Source organism: Aspergillus viridinutans (genome assembly GCF_018404265.1).
Source record: "Aspergillus viridinutans IFM 47045 DNA, scaffold_6, whole genome shotgun sequence".
Taxonomy (NCBI): domain Eukaryota; kingdom Fungi; phylum Ascomycota; class Eurotiomycetes; order Eurotiales; family Aspergillaceae; genus Aspergillus; species Aspergillus viridinutans.
In genome coordinates, this window is record NW_025091222.1 from 2,432,091 (window position 1) to 2,440,997 (window position 8,907).

Consider the following 8,907-nt stretch of genomic DNA (forward strand, 5'->3'; position numbering starts at 1 on the left):
AAATAAATAATTACTTTCTTTAAAAGCTCTTTAACTTACCTTTTTATCTTACTAAATTTCTCTAGTAACTAAGGGTAAGAGTTAATATTAATTAGTAATAAATCTCCTATATTAATATAATATTCTAATAATTAAACTAGAGGCATTCCTGCAACTAACTCTTCTCTAAATATATCTTTATACTAGGCTAGAAGAGGACTTAATTATTATAGATTAGTTAATACTTCTTTACTCTCTTTCTATTCTTAAATAATATATAACTAAGCTTTCTATTAACCCTTCTAAAGAGTATATTAAAGCTATTTTATAGAGATAAGATTAAGAGATATTTCTTTATTAATCTTAATTTAGGTTCTTAGGTTAATAGGATAGATAGCTATATACTTTATTCTATATCCTTTAATAACTATCTATCTAGTAACCTAATTAATATTAGGGTTGAAATATTTTAGCTAATCTTAACCTAAGATAATATTATACTCTATTATTTTAAGGATCTAGAGAGTAATAATATAGCACTAATTATCTAGCTTAAGTAGAATTTAAACTTAATATAATATATATATAAATCTGCTATTCAGTAGATAAACCTAAAGTTATTTAGATATTTATTAAAATTAAAATTATAAAGAAGGTAATAAATTAGCTAGATATTTTAAAATAAATATATAACTAGAGCTATAGTCTAATAGTACTTAGAGATAGACTACTATCTAAGAAGCTTTAAGTATAGTAGGGAAATAGAGAATATTAGATCTAAGGGTATTTAAATAAGCCTTAATATTATTATAATCTTCTTATTCTAAGTCTACTTCTATTATATTAAATAGTCCTTCTTATAGTAGCTAATTTTCCTTATTACTATCCTTATTAGAATTATTATAATCCTTTAGTAGTTTAAGATTATTAAACACCTTATATTCCTTAACTTTAGAAGCCTATAATAGTTAACTAACTAGTACTTCTATATTTAGTAGTCTATTACTTTTCCTAACTACTTCTTGTAATTTAATTATAGCTAGTTTAATATAGTATAAACTTAAATATTATAGCCTTTCTATCTATAATTAAAGTAAGCTTAATTAGTTTAATATTATATCTTTTATTTATATATTCCCTTCTTTAGTTAATTTAGGGATGTAGTAATAGTATTTAAATTAATATTTATTAGATCTATCTAGTAATTATTAACTTTACTAAAGGATTAAAGCTATACCTAAGTATATAGGGCTACTCTCTATTTATACTTAGTAAAATAATAAACTATATTATTAAAAGTAGTTAGTTTATTATAATCTTCTACCTAGTGAGCACGCAGAACTAGCTTTAAATTAGTAATAAACTTCTAGATTAATATATTATTAGGAATTCTAGATTTAATATATTCTGTAGCTTTAATTAGGGAAGTAGTATAGGATTATATAGTTTAATTTTCTTAAGTATATCTCTTATACTCTTCCTAATATTTATTCTCTCCTTTAATCTCTCTAAAATAGTCTTAGATCTACTATTTAAAAGTATCTAAGGTAGTTATAGTAGCTATTAGATTATATTTAGCTTTTTATTTATAAGTATCTTACTACTCTTTAGCCTAGTCTATAAGATAATACTTAACTACTATAACCTTTTTAAGTTTAGTAGCTTCCTTCTAAGTAAGAGTTTACTTATTATAAAAGTATTTATTAATCTATTAGAGCTACTTTACTACAGCATCCTTACTATACTTACTATTATATATAGGGATTAGTTTAAGGTTAGAAACCTTTTAATATAGCTTAAGTATTTCAGGGGTAATAGTAGGAAGAGGATTAAGGTTAGGAGTAGTAGCTATAGCTCCTATAGCCCTATCTAGATAGGTATAACCTAGATAGTTATACTAATCTTAGAGAAGTTTAACTAATTATTTATATAACTAGATTAGTTTAGCCTAGGTATCTTTATTCATGCCCTAGGTAGTAAAAGTAAACTACTATTAGAGTTAAAGGTATTCTACCTTAAAGCTATTACTATAATTAGTAGTCTAGGTTTAAGGGGTCTCTATACTAGAAGATATAGATTTAATATTATCTATTTTATTAAGTAAAGAATAATATCTAATTAAGAGTAGAAGTTAGATTTAATAATTATTAATATTAGTTTAAACTTATTAAAATAACTTTAATAATTCCTAATTTATCTTTCTTTAAGGTTAAATTATTAATCCTATATCTATTATTATTTTAAAAGACTCTAATAGCCTATAATATCTATAACTTATAATATTACTATAGAGAAGAGTTAATAAGAATATCTCTATAGTAAATTATCATCCTCTTAGGTATCTTGATTAGTCTAAGAAGATTAAAAACTATTAATCTAAGGTATTTTCTATTAAATTAGAGATAATTAATATAAGTGATTTTATAGAAGTTAAATTATTAATAGTATTCCTAAGGGTTAGTAGACTAAAGCTACTATAGTTTAGATTAATCCTTTATAAGGGGTTTTAAACCTTCCTAGGAATTAAGTATTATATATTTACTTAATCTAGATATACTACTAGATAGGATATTTATTATTATTAAGGATGTAGAGTCTTTAAAGAGTGTAAGGATAGGGGGTAGGCTAGTAGCTACCCTATATATATTTTATTAACTTTAAGGGATTCCAGTCTTCTTTTATATTTTGACCTAAGCTAAGAATAAATATAAGGTCTAACTAACTACATAAATAGTAATAGTAATCACTAGATATTATTATATATCTGATAGACTTCCCCAAAGTCATATACATGCAGGTCAATATCACAATATTATACTTAGAACTATAGAATCAGGTAAAGCATAATTAATTACTACTAATACTAGAGCTTAAAGATAATAATAAATAGGAAGTTAAAGAGGTTAAGAATAATTATATTATTAGAAATAAATAATACTATTTAGTTAAATAGAAGGACTAGCCTTTAGAATATAACTAGTAGGTCTATACTAATAATATAACTAATATATAAGAAGTAATATAGAAATATAAGAAAAGAATTACTATTATTAACTAATATAAAGGTGCTAGGAAGACTTAGCTAAGGCTAAGTATAATAAATAAAGATAGAATATAATACTAACTTAAATATCCTTAAGTACTAAAGGAAAAGACTAATTAATATTAGCTAAATAAGTCTAGCTAGTAACTATTATTTTATTACTATAGAAATAGATACTAATTACCTTAATCTCCTCTATAAAAAAGAGAAGGGAGGCAGCCTAAGCTATATATCTAGTATTACTAGGTATAAGTTAAAGAGCTTTAGCTAAATAATATATAGTCTAATTATTAGTAGTAGCCCTAGTATTTAGATACTAAATATAAGCTAGTTTAATATAATAATCTTTAAGGAACTTATTATACTTATTACTCTATAAGAATATTAGGATTAAGGTAGTACTATAGTAGTAAATTAATCTAGAAACTTATATATTATTTCTTTTTCTTTTCTATAATATTATATAACTAACAGTGGTTCTGCTCTATATTTTTAAAGGTATTAATAAGCCTAAGAAGGGTAACTAAAAAGTCCTTAAAAAGACTCTAATCCTAGGTATACTAGGGATTAAAGAACCTAGTATATTATTTAATAATAGTAGATAGGTTAAGGGCATTTCTAGTTATACTAGGTATAGCCTAGAAATAGCTATTAATACTAAAATAATATATAAATCTAATATAATATATAGGTTTATAGAATAAATAGTAGGTATTATACTAGATATACTTTATAGAAATACTATCTATAAGCTTATAATTAACTTTAAAAGAAAGGCCCCCTTAGGGGTTAAAGTTCTTTAATATAGTATAGAGGTAGTATATATACTAGTACTTTCTATAGATAATAGTATTAACTATAATAAAACTTAATAGTAAGGAATATAAAGAAGAAGCAAAATATAGTAGAAATAAAAGAGAGATTATAAGATTTAAAAAAACTTAAATCTTAAGTATTAATAAATAAAGAAGAACTATAATACTAAAGAAAATATTATAATATAAAAGAGAAGTATTAATATATAAAGTTAAAAGAAGAGAAAATATAAATAAAGATATAATTAAAAATAAATATATTATAGTTATTATCTATAATAATATTATTTACTACTATACCATAGTATATAACAACAAAGAATATAATAAATTTTAAAATATATAAAGCTAATATAACAGAAGTATTATATCTATTCTATAATTAGTTATCTCTATTAATAATATTATATTATATTAACTATTATAATATTATTTACTTCTTTAGGAAAATTTAAGGTTATATAACTCTAACTAAGGATAGTTATTATAACTAGAGAGGGTGTAATTATAAAGGCTTAGCTATAGCCTAGCTACTTAATTATATAGCTACCCCTTATATCCTAATTATTTTTAACCTCCTATTTTCATACCTTAAGCCACTTTTAAATCATTACTAAATATATCTAGGATAGATAGTAAAGATAAATAGTATTCCCCTTATCTAATATTTAAGAAGATAAGGATTAGTTTTATTATAAAATGATCTACTACTCTCTATCATTCTTTTCTATTGATTATCATCACTAATTCTTACCTAGTCAATAGGCTATCTACCCTGCGACGTAGATCCTTACAGTTACCATACTAAATAGAGGTGACCATAAGGTCTAATAACTATAATTCCTAGAGTCTATAGTCAGAGTCTATGTCCACTCCCAGGAGTCTATGATTAGGTATATTAGAGTCTATATCTACTCCTAGAAATCTATAATTAGGTATATTAGAGTCTATATCTACTTCTAGAAGTCTATAGTTAGGTATATTAGAGTCTATATCTACTTCCTAGAGTCTATATTAACTTTATTTTTAGAAGTTAATATATATTGTGATATCGACCAGCACATATATGACTTCAGGGAAGTCTATTGGATGTGTAATGATATCTAGTGATTACTATTACTATTTATATAGTTAGTTAGACCTTATATTCATTCTTTAGCCTAGGTTAAATTATAAAAGAAGACTAGAATCCCTTAAAGTTAAGAAGGTATATAGGGGGTAGCTACTAGCCTACCCTCTATCTTTATACTTTTTAAAGACTCTACATCCTTAATAACTATAAATATCCTATCTAGTAGTATATCTAGATTAAGTAAATATATAATATCTAATTCCTAGGAAGGTTTGAAACCCCTTATAAAGGATTAATCTAAACTATAGCAGGCTCTAAAGATATTATCTACTAACCCTTAGGAATATTATTAATAATTTAACTTTAATAAAATTCCTTATATTAATTATCTCTAACTTAATAGAAAATACCTTAGATTAATAAGTTTTCAACCTTCTTAGACTAATCTAGATACCTATAATAGTAATAATTTACTATAGGGATTAGGCTGGCCGTAGGGAAGGGAAATCCCATGGGAAATTGTTGGAAAAGGAGTTATACTATAGTTCATCCCTAGTCATATCCATGGGTCAACTTACTATGGTAAATCCCTACCATGGTTGACCATTACCTATAACCATGGATAACCTTTGACTATAACCATGGATCATCATGGACCTATAATCTAACTATGAATCACTAGTTAGATCACTATGAGGTCAGTGGCAAATATAAAGCTAGTAGTAAGATTATTTAAAATATAGAATAGTCTAGGCCTAGGAGGGATTACCTATAAATATACCCTTAATATCCTCTCTATCATCCTTATTAAAGTCTTAATTAATGGATCATAATTTATCTTATACTATTCATTCTAATATTCTATTAAGCTATCTATTCCCCTTTATACTAGTGAATTTCCTTTGTTATCTATATATATATAACTTACTAGTATTCTTATTCTTTTTTACAGGTTATGAGCCTGGCCTTGCTCCAAGGCTATACTTTATACTAGGTTTAACCTAGCAACCTATACTATTAATTATACACTAATTAATATTCCTCTATACCTATATATTAGGTATAAATATATTATATCCTRAGCCTATWRAAGCTATATTTAMTATRGCATCTATTAATAAGATTAGCTTGCAAAAGCTRAAAGGCTCTRATAACTATATAACCTAGTCTATTAGGACTAAGGCTACCCTTATAAAGGAAGATCTATCTTCTACTATAGAGGAAGATTCCTCTGGTAAGAAGAATAATAAGGCATTAGCTATTATAAAACTATTATGTAAAGATAGACCCCTTCTTTATATAAAAGATATAGCTAAGGCTAATAAGGCCTAGCTAAGGCTTTAAGATCTATATAATCCTAAGGGATTTACTACTGAATATCTTACCTTAAAGGATTTCTTTAATACTATATTAGATGAATTCTAATTAATGGAAGAATATCTTAATAAGGTTAAGGCTTTAGTAGATAATCTAAAGGGAAAGGATATTATCTTACCTAATCAGGTTATTATAGCCTAGGTAATGATTATGAAGGGTTTATATCTAATATAACCCAGGCCCTAAGGAATAACCCTAAAGCCTATACTATTAAATCCCTATTTTCTAGCCTTGCTGATGAGGCAAGAGGAAGGGAAAATAATGGTTATAGACTACTATATACTAAGGGTAAATCCTATAAAAGGGCTTCCCTAGGTAAATATTGCTAATATTATAAGCTTACTAGTTATGATACTAGTAATTACTATTTCTTATTCCCTAAAAAGGCCCCTAAAGGTTGGAAAAAGGGAAATAAGAATAATAATCAGAAGGATTCAAAGATTCATAAGAATTAGAAGAATTAAAAGAATTAGAAAGGACTAAAGGATAAGGATGGCCTGGCAGCAGTCCTATCTAGTCTAGATCCTGATGTCTTATATAATTCTTCTAATATGAATCCTAATCATGATCCTAATCATGATTCTCCTAATAGTCATCAATCTGATTATTTAGATTAAGATATGACTAAGGATCCTGAAATTTATACTCTTTATGTTATGGACCCTGATCCATTAACTATGAATGATATCCCTGATGATGAGCTATTTAATATAGCTAGAAATAAGGTATATTTACCTCTAATAACCCCTAATACTAGGGCAGTCACTAATAATAATAGTGAACTAGATTATCTAGTTACTAGGAATCACTTATTTCCTCAGAATAGATTAAAAGTAGATTTTATTATTAATAGTGCTGCTACTATAAATACTATTATTAGTATAGACTATTTCTTTAGGTATAAAGAAATAAATAAAATAATATTATGGGGTAAAGCTAAAAGCCTAAAGGCTAAATATTAGGGTGATATTCTTATAAAATATCCTTTAGGACCTATAACTATAATAAAAGATGTCTATTATATCCCTGAACTAGGAATTAATCTTCTTAGTGTAGATAGAATATCTAAGATATTAGGAATAACTACTATCTTTACTAAAGATATAGTATCCCTATATCTTAATAACCAGCCTATTATAGCTAGATATAAAACTAATAACCTTTATTATATTCTACTTACTATATTCTATCCTAAAGAATATATTAATGCCTGCCTAGATAACTCAGAATTATCTAAATTTAGGAAATGGCATATAAGGCTAGGGCATATAAATGCTATTCCCCTAGGATTACTATTAAGTAATATGGGAATAACTATATCTAAGTAAGACTTAGAAGATTTTAAAAGTAATCCATGCCCTACCTATATCCTTACTAAGGATAAAAGGTATATTAATAAAGAATCCCTTAATAAAAAGGAATATAATACCCTAGAAAGGATCTATAGTAATATAGAAGGACCCTTATCACCTACCTATAATAAATATAGGTATTATATAACCTTCCTAGATAAGAATTCTAGGTATTTATGGTTATTCCTACTAAAATATAAAGATGAGGCTTTCCAGACCTTTATAAATTATATTAAATAAGCAGAGAATAATAATAATAAGAAAAGAATAAGAGAATTCTTTTCTAATAATAGATCTAAATATACTAGTAAATGCTTTTAAAAGGCATTAAATAACTATAGTATTATTTACTATACTACCCCTATTTATACCAAAGAGCCTAATAGCTTAATAGAAAGGATAAACCTAACTTTATTAAATAAAGTTAGATCCCTTCTAATAATAGCAAATGCTCCTAAATATCTATAGGGAGAAGCACTACTAGCTAGTGTTTATTTATATAATAGAACCCCTTATAAGGCTTTAGGATTTAAAACTCCTTATGAAATATTCTATAAGGAAAAACCATATATTCTAAATATTAGAACCTGGGGATCTATAGCATACTACCATAGTAATATACCTAAAAATAAACTATCCCCCAGAAAGGAGAAAGCAATTATTATTAGCTATAGCTAATATAATTACTATAAACTATAGGATCTAAATAAAAATAAAGCTTTATGGTCTAGGGATGTTACTATCCTTAAGAATAGTTTCCTAGATCCTAAGCTAAATCAAAATACCTCTATATCTAAGGATACTAATCAATATAACTATATTAATATAAAGGCTAATAATAACTATATAAAGGAGTCTAGTTAATCTAGCCCTAATCAAAATAGACCATTAACTAGGTCTAAAATAAAGGATATATCAACTATTCCTAATCATAGGATTAAAATTCAAATTCCCTAGAGAAAAGAATATAATAATGATATAAACTTCTCTGTAGTAGGAGAAGATAGGGCCCTATTCACTATTAGTAATACTATATTAAGGAATTATATGAATTCCTTAAATAAGAAGGAAGAACTAGTAGAATTCCTTCTAACTACTACTACTATAAATAAGCCTAATATCTTCTAAGAAGCTATAAATAGCCCTAATTCTAATAAATAGCTAAGGGCATGCTTAGAGGAAGTTAATAAGCTAGAAAAGTAAAATACCTATAATATAGTTAATCTTCCTAAGGGGAAAACTGCTCTAAAGGGTAGATAGGTTTTTAAA